The sequence below is a fragment of the Talpa europaea genome (genome assembly GCF_964194135.1).
Source record: "Talpa europaea genome assembly, chromosome: 6".
In the NCBI taxonomy this organism is placed as follows: Eukaryota; Metazoa; Chordata; class Mammalia; order Eulipotyphla; family Talpidae; genus Talpa; species Talpa europaea.
Genome location: NC_140072.1, coordinates 69,193,535 through 69,214,981, shown reverse-complemented (window position 1 = coordinate 69,214,981; position 21,447 = coordinate 69,193,535).

Here is a 21,447-nt window from a genome sequence, read left to right as displayed (position 1 = left end):
AGGTGACATCAATAAGCCTAGTTTCATATTTCTAAAACTAAAATGCTCTGAGCAGGACTTGGAGGGACACAGCCATCTGACCTCCTGTAGTTACTGTCTAGAGGTGGGCTGAATGGCACACATTCGAGAGGCAAGAACAAATTTTGAGTTGGGAGTAGAGGAAAAGTCGTCTGTCTGTGCATTAGGGCTGGATTTTAAGAGATTAGTATGGCTTTTAAGGAAACATTTAAGGGAAAATATGATGTGTTTTAATTTTTAATTTTCCTCTTAATTATCAAATTGAGATCCTACCAAGAACTCCCTGGTGGAATTACTCAGTTACTTCATTCAACTTGATAGTGCAGTTGGCTCTGGCCTTAATAGCCTTATAAGCATTTTAAAATATCTAAAGTTTTTGATATAATAAAGACATCGCTTTCAGCATTTTTATTGTGTACTTATATGCAGTGGGGAGTAGTATGCTTTTGTCTCAAATTTAAAGTTTTTCTTTTTGTTCACTAATCATCAAAGTCTCCACTTAAAATTTAAAGTACAGAAAACAGTTTCTGAAATACAGAGAACAATTTTTCCAGGGAATGCTTAGCCTGAAGATCTTAATGTGATTAAAAATTAAGATTAAAAAATACATAATCACTATGGTTTCCTGAATTTTCTTCACTCAAAATATTAATATGATTGACTTAAGTTTTGATTTTAGGTTTCTGGATTTTGTTAAAATCTAAGTAACAGGAAAGCAATAATATGTTGGTTAATAATTTCCATTTAGGAACTATATTCATAGTAAATCTGCTTTAAGCAGGCAGCAAAAGGTCTGTCTTTGAAATGTTCTTTCCTTTTAGACTCAGCATAATGATTGGTTTTTAGTTGAACTGATATTTAATTCCTTTGGTCCACTTGAAATTTTATGTCCATTTTAAAACAGAATAATCTTTTTTATACATAATTATTTTATTAGGGAACTATAACATATGTCTTTAACATTCAAGTTCGGTCATTTGGCTACCTAATAAGTCACCATTATTTTCCTTTGGTGTTTTAAATTCGTGTTATTAGAATTATTGTCTCAATAAAAATCACAAAAAGATGATTTTATACAAGTTATCTATTGATAATGCATTTGATATGAGGGTAAAGGTGTTTTTAAACTAGTATGCGTCATGAGTGAAAAATCTGATTTTTTAAGACTGACTTTATCTGTTGTACTGTCTTAGATGAATCAGTGTAAAAGATCTATTACTATTAATGCAAAATTCAGTAAAGGAAAATCTGATTGCTTTATTGAAAGGAACAATTTAAATACTTAAGATTAAAGCTGTCAGCCTAAAATAGGTACCTAAGATGGGTATTTTCACTCTTTGACACCTAGAGGAATGTCTTCTGCCAAGGAAATTCTAGTAAGGTTTTAAAAGGTCTCTCACAGAGAACATTGTCTGCTTTTGCTCCCTAAACCCTCTGCTCCTTGAAACACATCTCTGAAAGCTGGGTCCTTATGCTCTTCAGCAGATTTGAATGGGGAGCACTTCAAGCTTAGGATAATCTGAGCCCTTTTCAAAGGACAGGGAGAATACTTCCAACTCTTCAGTTCTCAAAAAGAGGGTGTAAACTGTAAGTCTGTCTATCAATCCCTTAAAAAGTCAGCCATGTGATACTGAATCTGAAGAGGTACGTATCCCTTCAGGGAAGGAACTGGGGCTGTGGAATTGTGAACTGTCTCCTACTACCCAGTTGGCCCAGATATGGGAGTAGCAGAAAGACAGCTAGATAGAAGCCCAACTGGGGGAGATGTGCCTTGGGATGTGAAAGCATCAGTAAAGGGAAATCTCCATTTCCTGACTGCCACACAACCTTCAACTTTTAAAATTCTGTTTTGGAGGAGCTCTGAAAGGAAATTAATCTTCCATTATAGAAAAATCTGCCTAAACCAAATTTAGTTTTTAAGTAAAAGTAAAAATAATTGTGACACTGAACTTCCTAAACCTGGATATTTTTGAAACATTCTGAAAGCACACATTCATATTCCTTTATAAGCTCATATCAGAACTGGCTTACGGAAATCTTTGAATATATTCTGTCAGAGGAAAATGCTGTTTCATGATATTTATTCAGTCTATAGAATAGATTTGTCCCATACAATAGCCTTCCTGGCAATATATATATTGTCACTTATTTGTATATGCTTTATGGGTTAGCTCTTCTGGGATAGCTTTTATATTAGACAATCTACGGAAGCTAACCGAGGTATGGCATGATTAAGTTTATAGGTCATGAGATAAATTTACATGGAGAGCCAAGTTTCTAGCTTCAAGCAAATGACTTATCTGTAATTTGATGCAAGTAAAATGACTGACCTTTCAAATGTTTGTTGGGCTTCAAGTGTCTGGAACAATCAATATGTACATTATTGTTTATATTTTATGCTCCTGATCCCATTAATGTATGCCTTCAGAGTGCCGGGACACCATTAGTTTCTGATACTTCTGAAGTTATTGGGTGGCATTTATCAAATAGAAAGGCAGCACATATTGACTTGTGACAGTGTTTGCATTTCTTGAGCTCAATGTTTCATGAGCTGCTTATCTAGTTTTGGTAAGCAAGGCTTTTATTGCTCCAAAAGCCTCCTCAATGAAATAATAATGAACCAATTTGTTTAAAATGAATCTTAATCTTTAACTTGCACACTCGTTAGTTTCTCCATTGTGAGCGTTAGAAAATGTGATAGTGGGCAGAGGAGACCAGAGAGGTGGTGGAGGGCATTGAGTGCTGGGTGTGGGAGTCGGGAGAAAAACTGAAACAGTCTCTGATTGTGTGTGTGACCTTAGACAGGTGTTGTAATGTCCCTGAGCCTCTGCTTCCCCATTTGTAAAGGGGTGAGGTCAACTAGATAATCAATAAGGGCTCTTCCAGCATGAACATTCAATGCACACACTGGAATATATGTGAAGACACGAACCGCGGCACAGCTCTGCCAGTAAGTGAAACACTGAGATGCAGAGAATCCTTTAACCCCTCTAATCCTTTAACCTGCATACCTTCCCATTTGTCCCCAATACATTAAACTCGTTGTGGGTTTTCCTCTCACTAGAGGTATTTGGGACGTATACACACAAATTTATATGTAAATTTGTTTCAGATGTGATCTATTTATAGAATTACAAATAGAGTTATATATAGGCCTCTCTATTTTTTCCACTCCATAACCTGTCCTCACCCCACACAAAATGTGCACAAAGTAAAAATAGGTTCCACCTGTTTTTAAGACAGAACAGGAACTCCCAGTTGTTCATTGAAGAGATAAGGAATAGCCACCCACTTCTGTATTAATTAACTCTCCCTTTCTAGGATTTTATTATTGGAGAGTCTAATGACTTAGAATTAACCATCCATGGTTCAATTAAAAAATCATGAATTGATGAATTGGTTTCTAAATTCTCTGTGTTATCGACAAGTTGCTGCATCACTGAAGCTTTAAGACATGTCATCCATTATTAACTTTGATGGCATTAAAAAAGATAAATTAGATCTTTTAGGCAGAAATGAGTTCTCACAAAGGCTGCCTTTCTAAAGTGGACACGGTCTCAATTTACCCTGAATTTCAACTCACTTATTTATTTTGAGCTTTATTCTCATTTCAGTTAGATTTTATTGATTGTTTAGTAAACATTAACTGATGATAGATGCTTCTTAATATAAACAGATAATAGATAATCAATGTGTAATGCAGTTTAAGCAATAAAATACTTTTGCCAGGAACATAAAATCTGCCATAAGGACTAGAAATGCCTTCATTAAAATAATTAACATTTATAATGACAATTTTCAAAAGGAAGCCTCTCTTCATATAAAAAAATCAAATTTACTTTCAAGAAAACATCAAAACAGCAATAACTAGGAATAAAACATGTTATTTCTGAGGCAAGTTTAAAGCATATACATTTAGGAGTAAATTTCTGTCTTTTAAGCTACTGTAGTTTGTGGGACTATCATAAAAGGCATTAATAATACAATTCAAAATAGCATTTAAAATTTGAGCTTAATATTTGATTTATGCAGATGGAAATTCATCTTACCTTGCTTTTGCAAAAGTCCTTATTCTTACTATTTACTTCTCCAACCTAAAATAATCTTTTGTTTCATAGAATCTTATTTTTCTAACATTGTAAGTATAATTTTCCATTAATGGCAACTGTATCAACTGCAAGAGAAGACGTGTTGGGGGGAAAATGACTTAGGCAAGTTTTTAATACCTCAACTTAGACCCGCCCTTTATCCCACAATTCCTTTTGTGTGTCTCATTATTGATCGGACTTATGTTGTATTTTGAAGCATGGGAATTAACCAGGGCAGTGTTTTATTTGACTATTTATCTCTTTAGCAAAATTGTTGCCATCTTTGACCTTTCAAAATGTTTATGACAAGGTGTTTGCTATTAATTCCACACAGGAAGGAGTGAAAAGCCTCTCCAGTTGGAGCTCATACTTACCGGAAAACAAGACTTTCGGGCAGTATGAGTCTTAGATGAGACAAATTGTGGTTATTTTTACACTTTTACAAAGCAGTATGGCTTGAGTAGATTATTGTTTTCTAATTAACGGACCCATCGTAAATAAAGAATGGATGTGTTTTGACATCAAGTATGCTGTAGCTCTACTGGTCTAGATCTGTTTTTGTATCTAGTGGATTACAAGAATAGAAATATAAAATTGCAGGCTGGAAAGGAACTTAAAGATTATCAAACTTGATCTATTTTTATTATGTAGGCTGTAAACCAAAAGTAGAGAAGTCAATCATTTGTCATCAGTCACTTAACAAGTAAAGACCACATAAAAGTCCCCTGACAACCTATCTAGTGTTTTATGATGGTCAGTAAGACACAACACTTCTCACTAATGCTGGTGATTATGCTATGGCTTGGGTTGCCTTTGTGGGGACAACAGCTTGCTTAAAGTCCCATGTGGTGGGCCGCTTCTCAATTACAGAATGGAGAGGCATGCCATGCCCTCATCATCAATTTGACTTCATTTTTTACCACTCTCCCATCATCCACCAAGCTCCTAAATATTGCCCTCCCTCTCTAACTCTTTCCTACCATAGCTTTTCTTTAAGATCTTTCCCTCAACCAGCTTGTTTCTACTCATTTAGGTTTCAGCTCAAATACCTTCTTCTCAGACAGGCCTTTCTTCACCACCCAAAATAAGAAATAATGAGAATAGTAATAGAAGTAGCAGGCCAGCTGCTAACACTTATTGAGCTCTTAATGAATGCCAGGCACTGTTCTATGTGCTTATAGAAAAGCACTTATTAATTCATTTAATCCTCAAATCATCCTCAGAGCCATGTAGTAGCATCAGTTTCATTTTATAGGGCATGCAATTGAGGCATAAGGAGTTGACACTCCCATAGTGTCGGAACAGCTAATTAGTGGCAGAGCCCAGGTAGGAATGCAGGTGGTCTGGCCCCAGTATCCAGAACTCTTTTTGTCTTTCATAACCCACTATCTGATCACCATCTAGCCTGATAACCTACTTCATTTTCTTTGTAGCATTTTTTTTTATGATGATCCTGTGCTCCCTCCCCCACTTATTATCTCTCTATCTCCCCTCCACTTTATTAAACTCTAAGTTCCACAAGAAGCAGACTTTGCCTTTCTTGTTCACTGTGGTCTGTCTCCAAGCATTTTACCAAGGGTGCACTCCTGGGCAGTCATTTCCCAGGAACATCCTTGGGGAAGATTTTCCCTTATCACTTTTATGTAGTCAGGAAGGCTGCAAAATCCTGACAACTTGCCTTTTGAATCCCAGGAAATACATCATCCGTCCTTTTCTACACACTATTTGAAGCTGCCAGGAATATTGCAATTATAATTTTGTTTCCTGGACTCTACACCAGGAGAGTGACCATGGAAATAGTGACTATCAACACCAGTGGTTCAGAATCATCCCCGTGTGGTCTGTGTCCTCCACAGCCAAAGGGAAATGTTTTCCATTACACCGTTCTGGTTCCTGGTGTTAGGATAAGCTCGTCATCCTCAGTGCAGCATTTACTACCATCAAAAGAAGGGCAGTGACAGAACTTTCACATAGAAATGCCAAATTCATCAAAAGTGGTTTTGGACAGGCCTCTCTATGGCTTCTCTAATGAGGCACTGGTATGAAATTACATTGGTGAAAAAACTTCTTGTTTTTACAAAGACTCTATTTTGAAGCCAGATATCGCTACTATTTCAGGGAAGAAAATATCACCCTTATTTGAAAAATGGCAAAATGTGTTCTTTCTTTCTCAATATCACTTACAAATAAAGATTCTCTGAGGAATTCTTTTCTTTTTGTGTGGATTCTCTTGTTGTTAGTTATTTAGAAAGGTTAGTAATTTGAGTAGACTTGGTATTATTATATATCAGACAATAAATTTTAGGTTAAGGAGCAAATGTTGAAGCATGACTTTATCGGCCCAGACTTTCTCCAATGCTGTGGGCATTTGGGGATGGGCAAGCCCTCTTTGTAAGCAGCTTCCCTGGGTGTTGCAGGATGTTGGGTGATCCTGGTCCTGTATCACAAGCTCCATAGTACAGTAGTCCTTCCTTATCCCGGGGATGCATCCCAAGGCTGCCAGTGGATGTCTGAAACTGGGATAGTATTGAACGCCATATATATATATCCCTCTTCCTACATATCTATAACAAAGGTGAATTTATAATATAGAGAAGAGATTAAAAACAATGACTCAATAAAATGGAAAAATTACAATAATGCACTCTAATAAAAGCTATGTGCATGTGGTCTGTCTCTAAATATCTTCTTGTACTGCTGGTAACTGAAATCTCAGAAAGCAAAGACATGGATAAGGGGGGACTACTGTATCTGCTAGTTATTGTGACAACCCAAAACACCCTCACACTTTTACAGCTGACTTGTGTAGAGAAGTGATTTTACCGTGGTACTGGAGCATAGTCAGGTAACAAAAATGCTAATCTGCTCTAGTAAAAGGCAATAGGGAGTGATGTATCATATGCTTGCTTGAGAAATATGCATGATTTGGTTAGAGGTGTCCAAAACTGAAGTTTTAATAAACTGTTGGTCAATAAAAAGTGCTGGTTGCACCAAACATGACCCACTAGCTATTATGGACTGCAGCTAGTGTCACCCCAAAATTCACGTTGAAAACCTAATCCCCTCTGTGATGGCATTGGAGGTGGGACCTTTGGAGGGGGAGGGTAATTTGGTCCTGAGGGAGGAGCCCTTATGAATTGGATTAGAAAGAAGAGACATAAAAGCTGATATCCTCTCTCTTTCCTTCCATGTGAGGATACAATGAATGGCCATCTGAAAACCAGGAAGAGGGCTCTCCCCAGACAGCAGATCTCCCTAGCATAGTGCTTGTCTACCAATCCAGCCTCTCTCTTCATTTCCCACCTTGTACCATGCGATTTTGTCTCACTATCTTGGTTGAATGAATAAATGAGAATTATTCCAGGCTTTAACCAATTGCATAAACATGTCTCATGAACTCATCAATGTGCTTGCCCGGGATTACATGCTACTTTTCTCAGGATCAATTTCTTCTAGTTCATGATAGAAGACAGAGATGCCTCTGCTCCAGGCAGATGTGGCCTCTTTGGTGTCAGGGAATGATTTTAGTGGTGCTAAAATCTCCTTCCATTCTGAAGTCTAGACTTCCTGACTGTGCCCTAGATTCCTCTTCCTGCCTCCTGCCTTCTGGTGTTTTTCTTTTCTTCTCCGCACCCCTCCACCTTCCTTCCCCTCTCCCTCCCTTTTTTCTGTTCTCTTCTTTAACCTGATTTTTTTTCCTCCCCCCACCCCCAATTTTTTTCTCTAATTTTAACTTGTAACCTCTTCCTCTGGGTTGTAACTATCTATGAAGAGTCAGAGTTTTGCTGACTTCTACCATCTTCCTGCCATCTTATTTCACTATAAAGCCTCTTAACAGAGTAGGAAATAAGGCATTCACAGGTAACAAAGTAAATTTTTTTTTTTTTTGGAGTTGAATTTTTTATTTGTTAACTATGCAATGGACAGACACCACATGCTATGCTTAATAACCATAGCTAGAAACCATTGTGCTTCACACTCACAGTTTTCATTCATTTAGATCAGGTTCTTATTGTTAGATTTCTTTTCTGTACCCAGGTGTTTAAGCAACTGAGCCCCAGGATCTTGTGCAAAAAAAAAAAAAAAAAAAAAAAAACCCAACTTTTTTTTTTTTAATTAGTAGGTTAAAGATTCACAGATGCTTACAATATACCTCCTCTTGTTTCCATTCATATTATTATTTCCTGAGAATGTTTTTTAGCAGGAAGAGATGTTAATTCACACACTCCTTTTCACTTTCCTCTCTCATGGTCAGTATATTTTGTTTTGGTTGGTTTCTAAAGACAACACACACTTGACCAGCTGTTTAGTTTCTCACAGCTAACACACACATGCTCAGGCTGTTCCCCTGTGATATTCAAGGCCTGGCTCTCTTCTGATAAGGTCAGCAGCACACACAGTTTAGCCACATCTGCTGTGTTCCTTGAGGTCAATCAAAGTATTCTTCATTCTGGGACTAATGGGAATCTCCCAGAGAGAAACAATTATTGCACTTGAAAAATCTATTGATCTACATTGTATGGTTCACATGGTAGTGGGGGTTCAGGAATACTTTTTGAAACTAGGAGATCAATCAGGAGATTCAGAGTAAGAAGACATTAGTGAATACATTCTATCCATTTCTGAGAAATTGCTTTTACTACCATAAGAATAACAGAATGCCCAATTCAGCTGCCACAAAACATCAACAATATAGGTCAGCTAGCATTATTGACTTCATTGATTGATTTATAAGTTCATGATAATACTATTGGGCACAGATTAAAGAATTATCAATAGAATTGTGAATGTTCCTCTTGGTGTGATATTCCACTTCCCCATTTTCTCTTGTTAATTTTGAGTCACTATTTTTGTGTCACTTAATGTTAATCTGGTTATAAATATGAGTAACAGATGACTGCACCACAGAAAACGAGAGTACTGGGCTGCCACCTTTTAGAATACACTTTTCACGTGGTCAATGTTGAAATTTTCAAACAACTTGGGACCAGGGCAATAGTCCATGTGTTGCCGTCCAGATACAGGAATTGAATAAATAATTAAAATCCTTTAATAGACTGTGCACCGTTTGGCTTGTTTCAATGTATTTTTGTCACAAAAATATTTTCACAAACCAATTAACTGGAATTCTATTCTTTTATCCTGCATTAGGAATTCAAAGACTTACATGTGAATGTTGTCACAATCCTTACCAGTTTGGTCAATTCTGGGTTTATACTGTAGAATATGAAAGATGCTATCATAATTATATTATGAAAATTAAAATAGTTCACAAAGTATCTGATGCAATATTTAGCACACAGTAGACACTTAAAATATTAGTCAAATTTGTAGCTTCACATTTAGAAAATCTAATGAGGAATAAAATGACCTAAATACTGAAAAAAATACTGAATAAGTCTCAGAGTGATAGAATTGAAGTTTTGTACAAAAATACTCAGATATGAACTTTTGTTCTTAAAGAGATGTTTTCTCCTTTTCTTCCTCCCTCCCTCCCTTCCTTCCTTTTCTTTTTTTCTTATTGAGTTAATATAGGGATACCTGCATCAGATATTACAACCATAGTGAGTTCACTACAGTGGAATATTTTCTGTGGGTTTAAGAAGTGAAAATTTGAAAATGGTGACAATCTTGTAGGAATTGGTAAGGATTGAATAAAATAAATTCTATAAAGAGCATGGCATATTTCCTGGCACATAGTAAGTATTCAGTAAATACTTGATTATATTATTTTGTGTAGATATTATATATGTGTGTGTATATATATATATATATATATATATATATATCCTACTATAGAAGTTGCTATATTTCATTAGAAAGGTTTAAAAGGATGGAACAGATAAGTTTAATGTCATTCTAGCTGAAAAAATACACTTTTGTACTTTTGATAAATCTAAAATAGTATACCCAAACAGTGTTGTAAGTTCCATTATATGAACTTAGAAAACTCTCATTCACATTTAAAAATCTACATTTTTAAATCTCAAAATGTTGATCAGTCCCAAGACAAACACAGAATAAAAGCTAGCTATTTCTCCCTTTCAAATGGTTATGATTTAATGACAACTCATTCTTTTCACTAATACCTGTTTTAGAAGTTATTAGGGATTTTTCCCTAGAAATATAATAGAAACAAATGAAAATAAACCAATCTGTATGATTTTCTCTTCTGATTAGATAACGTGATTGTTTTAGTTGTTCGCAAGGCAAAAGTGCTGATGCAGGAAGGGCAATTGATTAGAACAATATATGGGCTAGCTTAATGCTTTAGGTCAACTTCTTGGGAAATTTACATTGCTTATGCAAAATTTAATGTGTTGCAAGCATCTTTTCTGTCAAATGCCTTTTTTATCCTTTTATTCATTTGGCTCCAAGTTTGATTTGTGGGATGAATCATGGGTAGTGTTACATAGATTCAGATACTGTTTGTAGACAGCTACTATTCTCTTTGCTATTTTTGTATTTTGTTAATGTCTCCTTTTGCCATTAGACAGCATAGCACTTGTTCTTCTATTTTAGTACTCTGCAGGTTGTGGCTTAGTCCAATAACAGGATAGGGTTTTTGTTTTTTTTTTTTAATTCCTCAGAGTAATTCACACTTTCATTGTGTGTTTGGCTCCTTGGTAAATGGGGTGTAGGGTAGCAACCAACTTTCTCTCACAGTATCAGAGCCCTCAAAAAGGCTAGAGATACTTTTACTTAAGTGACAGGCTTCTCAGCCACACTGCTGTGCCCTGTAGCTGTGTGTCCTTAGGGCTGACACAGGAAGTTGGGCTGTTTTGATATGAGTGGGTGACCAGCAGGCCCCATGTTCCTTCCTAAAGTTCTGCAGCTCTCAGAGTTTATGTCAGTTTGTTGTTGATGGACTCTTTCTGGTCTAGAATTGACTGGACATGTCAAGTAGGTAAATGTGAGGATAAATGAGAAGGGGAAATTGAAAACAACTTAGATGTATAGACTGGGCTACTGAAAGGACAGGCTTTGCAATATTGAGAAAAGCAATAAGGAAGTAGCTTTGGTTGGAAAGACTGTAAAGTTCACTTTTGGACATAAATTTTGCTTTGCCTTCAGATCATCCTTTGGTAAAGATGCGTGCACAGATCACTGGGGAGAGCTATAGCGCAGCATGGGTCAGGTATGGGGGATGCCCACTCAGAGGAAGGTCTGTGCCTTAAAGTCACTGAGCTGTAGGTGAAGTGGAGTGTGCGGGCATCCTGTCTTTTAAAGAGTTCTTGACTCCCAATTGCCCTCTTCTGACAGAAACTGACATTTGAAGTGGTTTTCTATTTGTTTCCTTTTTATTGTGAAAAATTTAAGCACATCAGTGAGAAAGAAAAGTATAAAGAAACTTCACCTACCATCACCTCTGTTTACCAGTTACCAAGTCAAGCCCAACCTTATACCTATTTCTCCTCTTTCCTAGCCTTATTTTGAAGCAAATCTCAGATATTATATTACTGAATACATAAATATTTTAGCATATATCTCTAAAAGAAAAATTTTTTTTTTAAAATCTAAGCACAGTATTATTATCCCATCTAAAAATGAATAAAATTAACAATAATTATACCATTCACTAATATCATTAAATCAGTTAGTATCATTATCATCAATATTAATTGAATTAATATTATTAAATAATCCATTAATTAAAATCATTAAATCAACCATTAATATCATTAAATTAATTTAATATCATTAAATATCCAGGCAGTGTTTAAATTTTCTTGTCTCAAACTTTTTATAATTATAATTTATTGATGTTATGTAAATAAAGTTCATAACTAAAATCTGTTAAGTCCCTCAAAGTGTCTTTTAATACACAGATTTCCCTTCCCCTCTCTCCTTTTTTTTTAAATTCCAACATATTTGTTGAAAACAGCAGCATAAATCAGTTTCTAAATTTCACACTTAACACATTTAAAAACTGCTGGTGGTGTTAAATAAACCAGTGTCTCAGAATTCTGAATAGTTATGGGTGTCAAGGAAATACATTCCTAAATGCAGTAGCACAATTTTGTGTTACTGTCACGTGGTAGAGGAAGGTGCCTGCAGTCTGGGAGGTTACCTAAATGCAAGGAGGGCAGGAGGGCAGGAGTGAGTTCATATACAGGACTACATGGGTCACCTCATACCCCTCTGTGTAATTTCCCTTAAAACCTTTCACTAAATCAAGATTACATACAATATATTAACAGTAATTAAGTATACTTCAGAGTTAGTCATCCTAATTACCATCAAAATACATATGTTAAACTTTGACTTTTGGATACTTAAGGACGTTACTATAATAGATTACCATGGAGGTAAATTGCGGAGGTTTAAGAGTGATTTTCTCTGAAAATTTCATTTCCTTCTCTCAAGAAAAGGTAATGTCCTCAAGAAAGTGGATATTTTGGTGTGGGTTTATATGTTAGCAAAAATAATCTTTGTGTGTGTGTATGTGTGTTGAAGAATTGGAGTATAGACCAGAGGTGGGGGGGTGAGAGGATTCACCTGAGACAGAGCGGGGAGCAGAACAGGTGGATTTACTGAAATATACTGTTGAGGGGAGCAGCAGACAAAACAGGAGAGGTCTGCTGCGTCATTTGTGGGTTAGCTCCCTGGCAGGAGGGATCAAACTCAGGCTATAGCAGTAATAGTGCTGAGAACCTCTTGGCCACCAGGGAGGCCACAACAAAAATAATCTTTTTTTTTTTTAAAGATTTATTCATTCATTCATTCATTCATTCATTCATTCATTTATTTATACTGGGTACAGTCAGAAGCGCTGGAGGGTGAGAGAATTCACCAGAGCCAGAGCGGGAAGCAGAACAGGCAGACTGATGAAATACACTGCTGAGGGGAGCAGCGGGCACAGCAGGAGAGGTCTGCACACCATGTGGGACCCTCGCCAGTGGCCGGGGATCGAACCGGCACTGCAGAGGCTGTGGGAAGCTTCGCTACCCAGCGCTTAACTGCTGCGCCACCGGGGAGGCCCCAAAAATAATCTTTTAAAGAACTTTTAAAAGTGGGTTTACCATGTTTCAAACACATCTTGATCACTTGCGTTTATCTTTTGGTCAGGGATCATGAACCTTGGAATTTTATAGTCACTATAAAACTTCCTACCATTCCTCTCTTTAAAAAGTAGACAAGGACAAACCCTACAGGTACAGACTGGGTTATAAAGACTTGTGAATAACCAGGATCCACAGGGAGCAAAGAATCATTGGCACCCTACAGTGAAATTTCTGGGATTAAAGAAAACAGAAGGATGCTGAGAGAATTTGGCAATGCTGGTATTGTATGGAAAGCCTATTTTGAAAATGCACTGGGGTAATCTTTGAGAATCTTTTGTGGGCCTTCTTTCTTGGGCAGCTACGGCAGTATTGCTCTTATTGTAGAGAGGAGAAACTGAATCGTAGGAAACTTTAAAGCACTCCTGTGACCTGGCCAGCATCACAGGGTGCAGAAATGACAGCAGATGGCACATGGCTGCAGTGTATTGGGGCACTGCTGTCACCACCACCTCACTCCATCACTCACAAAAGACCGTTGTCAGGAAAAGGAGAAAATAGGTTTCCTTAACTCTCTCTAGATTTTTAAGCTTCTCAAAAGTTGAGCACCTGCAAAATTTCAGAAGGCCCTTTATTCTTCATTTTTTGGCCCCATTTCAAGCCTACTAAGAGAGACAACAGTGGCCACTGATTAAGAACTCAGCCATTAGACAGGCATGGGTTTAACCATGCATTAGACAAGCATGGGTTCCATGACTGCTCTGCACCTACCAGTTTTATAACCTTGGGCAATATACTTAATGTTTCCAGACTTCAGCTGTCTCATCTTTAAAGCAGGGAGAATAATATCTGCTTGATTTTTTTTTAAATCAAAGTGAACATGTGATAATCCCTGGAAAGCACACAGCACAGCGCTGGACACAGTGATATCCAGAAATGTTGGCTGCTGTGATTGTCATCAGCTTACCACTCGAGTGATGACATTGAAGTGATTCATCTCACTTTTCTTGCTTGTGCTTCACATTATCAAACCTGTGCACAGATTTTCAACTTTTTCATCCATTTTTTATTTCTATAACTCCAGCAGTGCTAACAATACACAGTGTGAAGGCGAAGCTTCTTCCTTTTGTCTTTTCATCTCTATATGTTCTCTGACCTCTAGGAATGCTCTTGTATGGCGTTTGACTCATGCTGACACCTTGGTCTCTGGCACGGCCCTATCTATCTAGCACACACTCTCCAATCCCTTTTCTTCCTTCCAGTCAATCAAAAATTATCCTTAAGTGCCCTTTATCTCAAAGATGTGAATTACTAGTCTGCTGGCTAGATAACTTCTGAAGTATTTTCTTTGGTCAGCTCAGTATTTGATTTTTCAGAAAAAAAAAATAGTTACTAAGTTTTAGCATCCAGAAAATATCAAGTGAAAGCTAGGAAATGGTGTCCTCTTTTCCTAATGTCAGTCAACTGTTAGGTTGGCAGCAGACTCATAAGAGGAGACCTGCTCTCTCCTCTTCAGACAGGTTGGTGCTGCCTAATTTACCACAATCTCCACCTATCTCTAATGCCTTATGTGTGGTCTGCCTTATTATTTGCTCTCCTGTTTGGGTCCTAAAGTCATTTGCCTTTGTAACCTAACAAATTTAAATCCCAAGAAGTAGTAAGCAGTAGAGTGAAATAGTGAGACACACATCTTTCCTATGTTCTCTGTATATAAAACATCAGCATATATGAACTGATTTTTCAAGCTAATTTAAGATAATGAACAAACATTTCAAGCTGGTGCACTGCCAGTTTAGACTTAGGAGCATTACTGTCTTCCTATATTAGTACCTAGAAATCTTTATCTAATTTTTACTTTTTCTATTTAAAATGTTATAAACATGAATGGAGACCCAAAGAAGTTTGAAATCATTCAGAGCAGTATTTGTTAGGATCATTCAGCCATTCGTTGGGATTTAAGCTGGAAAATTAAAGCACATTTCCAATGTAAAAAAGATATCATAGACTAGATCTACAAAAATGGGTACATATTCTAATATTTTAGGTTTCTGAGAATGGGACTGCTCTTAGAGCATATAAGTCTATTTGTGCCACTTTTCCTTTTTCAAAAAGGGTGGAAGTTTTCAGGAGCATTGTATATGTCCTGCCTATATTTGATTCTTTCAGAGTAATGCTACAGACACAAAGCCTTACCAAAAAGGAACAGACTTCATTGGTAGCTTTCTTGAGGCCATTGGGGGAGATTTAGGGAGAATATTTATTGATCCCCTGGTAGCTATAAGACCTTCTTGAATTCTCTCAGGAGTTCCTGTTCAATAAGGCAGCACAGAGTTGCAATCTGCTTAGGTCTATTTCTTGCTTCTTCACTGACTTGCTCTGGGACCTTGGGCAAACAAAATAACTTTTCTAAGCATCTGGTTTCATCATTTGTTTGTGTATGACATGAGGTAGTATGTCTTAGCACACTTAGCGCAAGCCCTTGCATTAAAATAAGCACTTAAGAAATGTTGGCTTGTTGTTATTTAGAGTAAGGTCTTAAATCCTTCTGATTTGGACATCGACCTAAGCTTCTCCTTCCAGGTGGGTTTGGGGTTAGCATTCTAAAGGTACAGGCCAATACTTCCTGTGTCTGTGGCCCCCTGCTCCCTTCACAACCTGAGGAAAATGCCTGGAACCAGAGATCTACTTTTTGACTACTTTGGTTTCATCTTTGATTTCTTGCTTTTCACCCTGACCTTCTGCACAGCTTGACTTCCAGTCCACTGCCTCTTCTTTGCGTTAAGTGAAATTAATTTCCCTCTGTGACACCTTCCTCCTCGGCCACCTATCTGTTATTTCCCCATAAAGTTCCAACAATTTAATTGTTTCAGCGAACTTTTTAATGTGAAAAAATGTGGAAATAATAGTCCTCAGCATGAGCAACAGTTTTAATTAAAGTGACTGCAAGTGTGCCATTAATTGAATAAGGAGTTATTTTTAGATGTGTGTGTTCATTATTTCTCCTCAGAACGTCTTCATCAGGTTTATAAAAGCAGGTTAATTTATGATATGTGTAGAATTCATTAACTCTTTATCTTCACCTTGCTCAGCAAATGTATTTGTTGCTGGAGAGTTTGAATGAAGGCAAGATAGACAATTGGGAAAAAAAGCTGTCTTTTTGCCTGTTGTGTATTCTCTCCAATGATGGTACCCAAGATAATAATTCAGGGTGTGGAGATTTGCTCACGAAACTCTAATATTGGGTGCTACTGAGCTTCATCACACAATCTAACTCTCAGAACTATTGAGCCTTTTTAAGTGCAAGAGCTCTGTTGCCCATCGGGGACGGATTGGCCCTCAGTCAACAGCAATTTTACCATCAGGCTGTCTCTAATGTTTAATGAAGTAGATTTATTTGCTATTGCTGGACAGGCAAATTAACATAATCATTTAATCAAGTCATATTTACATTCAGTGTTAGTTAAAATAGGTTCACTGTAGTCTTCTGCTTTATTATAGTTTTTGGTTCCTATTAATGAATGCTAATGCATTTGAATTCCCCACAGTGTGTTATGACTTTGGTATCTTGCATTTTGCTTCAGGCTTAGTCAATGATTTCATGTAGCTCTGCCTATGATCAAGGTGTTAAAAACCTTCAGTTAACAAAGGGTTACTTTCTGCATCAGAACAGAACAGAGCTTTAATACATGAGTTTATAAATGCTCATTCCTGTTGTGGACATTAGCCTCTGTGTGGCCAGTCATCAATAACACAAATTTATGGGAAATATCTTGTTTTTTTTCTCTTTCCCTTTATCACCATTATCCCACTTCAATATAACTATTGACTATGATTGATTTTTAGGAGTGTGAGGGTAACTGAGAAGACCACCGTTCTATTTCTGGCTCTTGATTTTCTTAGTAACATTAACTCCTTCTACACACCCAGTCTTGATACATTATGAGGGGTTTAAGCTATATGTGGGATTTCCTTCCACTCTTTGTCTACATTGTCTTCCTTTTAATGATCCTTCATGAAAAATTCCCAGTGTGGGGTTAGATCCTTTTTCTCAGAGTGAAAAGTAATATGATAAAAACATGCTAAATCATCTACAGGTGATTCATCTTAAGGGATATTATAAGAAAAAATAAAAGTAATGTATTGCAGTAATATAAATAATTCTTACATTTAAAATGCCAGCAATTAAATATGCCTGAGAAAATCTAAATAATAGCCTATTGGTATTAGAAGGAAATTAAGGCTATAAATTTCTAAAATATTATTGAATTTCAGTCATCATGGGAAGGAAAGAATTTTTTTAGGAATGCCTGATTTTTTTTCATCTTGCTCCAGTTATAATAATCAAGCAGTTGCCTGAATCAAGCATAAAGCTTTTCTTTTATCTCCTTATGTTCAACATGTTGAATTTGAAAATGTATGTAAAATAGAAATTTAGGGAATCTGCTTGCAAGTGTGAGCATCTCTAGTAGATTTTAAGTTTTCTGAAATGAGTATATTCTTATAGCTTGGTATTTTAGTACTATTTAGCTAGATATTAATATATTTATATTAAGATAATATTGTTAATAGCAAATATTTAATAAAGATTAATGAAGTCAATGACTTTATTGATATCTTCAACAAATTTAGTTGCAAACATACTATTGTACGTGTGAGAGCAGTCATTGATTGCTTTATTCATGTTTTCAGATCTCTGATTCTCCTTAACACTCAGCAACTATAAAGCTTTAATTGCGTTATGCATTTTTGCTTTGATATTCTTTAAGAAATCATTTGAGATGTTAATGTTAAAGACTTACATGTTTTAAAAGTTATATATATGCATTTCTCAACATGTTTCCTTGATTAAAAAGAGAACATTTGTGCTTCAGAAAATGCCAGTCTGCTCTACAAAGGGCATCTATGGTGTTGTTCAAAGAGAAAACTTAATATTCTTTTCAACAAAAAGAACAGATGATCTATATATAAAACCCATATCAATAGCAATGATGCCTTTACTACATTTCTGGGTTTATATTTTCAAATTTCATTCCCAGGAGTAGAAAAACAACCACATCTCTAAAAGTAATCCTAAACTCTGAATTCTAAAACTAGAAGAAAAAGATTTTAATTTGTTTTCCATTTTTCCTTTTTAAAAATCGATGTCCCAAAACAATGTTTAGCAACCTTTTCTGCAAAGGACAGGACAGTAATTATTTTTGGCTTTGTAAGCCAAATGTTTTTGTTTCAACTACTCAGCACTGCCATTATAAGGATAGCAACCATAGAAAATATGGAAATAAATGGGCAGTACTAGATTTAGCCCATAGGTCATAAACACTGTCAAAGGCAAATCAACCCTCCCACCCACATTTTTTTACTTTATTTTGTGGACAAAATGTGTCCAAATACAGGTCATGGCTCCTTTTGCTTCTCAAAATGTTAGCAGCAAAATTATTTAGGAGGAGATTAATAATAAACCCATGAAATAGATAGTGACTGGCACACAGAGTTGGCACTACTTTCAAACAAAACAAAACCAAAAACTGGCCCTCTGGTGACCAGGTGAAAGGAAAGTAATTTGTTCCTAATCCAATTTTAGTGATATCAGTGATAAATGTCCATTGGCCCTCTCCCAAGGTGATGGGGCAGAGCAGATGGTTAAGTACTAACACAAAGCTAAAGGCTGAGTTTATTTTTGTTTGGTTACTTGTTGCCACTTCTTTGACACCAAAATGGGTATCAAGTGAGTTCAAAATGGGTACCATTTAAAGGAAAAAAAAATAACAATCCATTGTTCTTCCACTTAGACCAATCTAAATTGATTATCCTCTTTATCTCCCATTTACCGTGCCTCATGTCTGTCTTAAACCATAATTTGAGGAGTAAAATTATTTATAAATTTTTGCTGAGTTCAAGGATTTAACTTGCTGAGCAACATATCTATCATTCAAGAAGCTGACCTGCAATTTTCTGATTGATAATGGAAATGTTAATGTATTGTTAGCACTCTCATTTTTGGCCTAAAGTGAGCAAATAACTAGAATTGTCAGGTTGTGCCTATAAACTGTGCAGGCTAAAGGGAAGTTACAGGAATTAAGGTCTATTTTTCAAGTAAATTATAACATTGTAAAACTGAATTAGATGGAGGAAAAATCCAATTTCATACTCATTTTCTGAAATCTGTAATGCTATTCTTTGGATAAGTTTATTGCAGAAAGATTTACCTGAAAATCCTTGTCTTATAATTATTAGTGCAGCACCTGTTACTGTGGACCCTAAAATTCATTTAATGAAATACACCATATCTCTGGACTTCTTGTCAATCTCGCTGACCTAATGCCTTCACATTGCCTTGGAGTTCAATGGAACAGACACCTAGCCACCTTGGGCCTTTTTAGTTTTGTGCCTTGCAAGATTCATACTTAGTTTGAAACAAAGATTAAAAAAGGAACCCCAGGGGGCCTCCCCTGGTGGCGCAGGTGGTTGAGCTCAGTGCTGTGAAGCTGTCCACAGGCTCTGCAGCGCCAGTTTGATCCTGGCCCGCCGGCGAGGGTCCCACATGGTGAGCAGACCTCTCCTGTCTCGCCTGCTGCTCCCCTCAGCAGTGTATTTCAGTCAATTTGTCTGTTCTATTCCCTGCTTTGTCTCTGGTGAATCCTCTCACCCTCCCACACATCTGGCCTGTACCCCGGTTCTTGTATAAAATAAATAAATAAATCTTTAAAAAAAATAAGGAACCCCAGGGGTGGTGTCCAAGAATTGTCCCATTTCTACTCAACCCTCTGGTCATATCTGTAACAGACATACATTATTATTATTTTTTTGGATTTATTTATTTATACAAGAGCTGGGATATAGGCCAGAGATGCAGGAGGATGAGAGAATTCACCAGAGACAGAGCAGGGAGCAGAACAGGCAGAAGGATGGAAAACATTGCTGAGGGGAGCAGTGGGCAAGATAGCAGAGATCTGCCGCACCATGCAGGAATCTCCCTGGCTGGCCGGGAATTGAACCCACGCTGCAGAGGCTGCGGACAGCAGACAGCTTCACAGTGTTGCACTCAACCTGCGCTCAACCACAGTGCTGCGCCACCAGGGAGGCCCTGTGACATACATTCTTAAAGGAGGCTTATCATCTTTGCGGGGAGAAAGGATCAGTGTGTGAGGGGCAAAAACATGTGAGGCCTTCCAACAGTACACACAGGTATGCAGTACATCTGTAGCATTTAAGTGTGAAGAAGGAGAGATGAGGGGGAAAAATCTACAAAGACTCCTTAGAGGGGTTATAATGAAAAAAAAAAATTGAGAAAAAGTGCTCCGGGAGGGAGAAGGAGGGTTCCTTTCCCATTTTTCTCAACTTTCATGAAACACCTGACTTCATCAAGAGAACAATACACACTTTCTTGCTGTTAGATTAAGTGTAAGTCCCAGAGGTGCCCTAAATTTGTCTTGATGTGGACAGGATGGAGGCCTAGATGTCTCTTCTCCACCAAACCTCATCTCCAAAGCTCTGGTTTGTACATAGTATTTTCTGGCTCTGATTCTCCAGATCCATGTGCTGTTAGGTAGAAAAAACAGCCAGAAGCTAGTTGCAGTATTTGAGCTGTGATACAGAATGGAATGCATGGAGTTACCTGTAAGGAGAGACTCAAAGATGTGCACATCTTGAGGGCATTTTAATGCTGGCCAGTTTTGCTGTCTAAAAGAAAGGATTGAGCTTTCTTTTCCACCAGGATAATTTGGACTTCAACTCTTTGTAAATGTCAAAATTACAAATAATAGTCCTCTTTCTCTTAAATGTTTTAATTGGATGGGGGAAAAGAACACATCAGCTAATCTTTGCAGTCCCACATTTTTGCTCTGCAAGCATTATGAGTTTAAGTGAAAACTGAATGCCCTGGAAAAGGGAGGTGATTTTCCTGACCCTATCTCCCTTGCTTTCATCATCCTCAGCTCTGCATTTCTGGGGTAAAACAGCAGCTGTGTTGTGTGGCCCTTGACCATTTAAAGGTACAATTAACACAATCTTGGGCTGATAAATATTCACACTTAGAAATGTTTTTGGAGTTATGTTACTTGGAAGTTACAGAAAGAATGTTTTCACCTCTTGAGCTGAGTGCTGTCAGTTGGGGATTGATGTCAAAATACAGGGAATGGTGAAATTTGGGAAATATACTAGAATCTAATGATCTCTTTTCTTTTCCATATATTTTCTGAGACTAAGTCCTTCTATGAAGTGGGAGAAGATTAATTTAAGGTCAATAAGATATTTATCAATTCCAGGCACTTCTCCAGAAATTGCTAAGAAATAAAAAGCAGCCCGGGTGTGAAGGAGATAAGGAAGTATAAGACATTTGC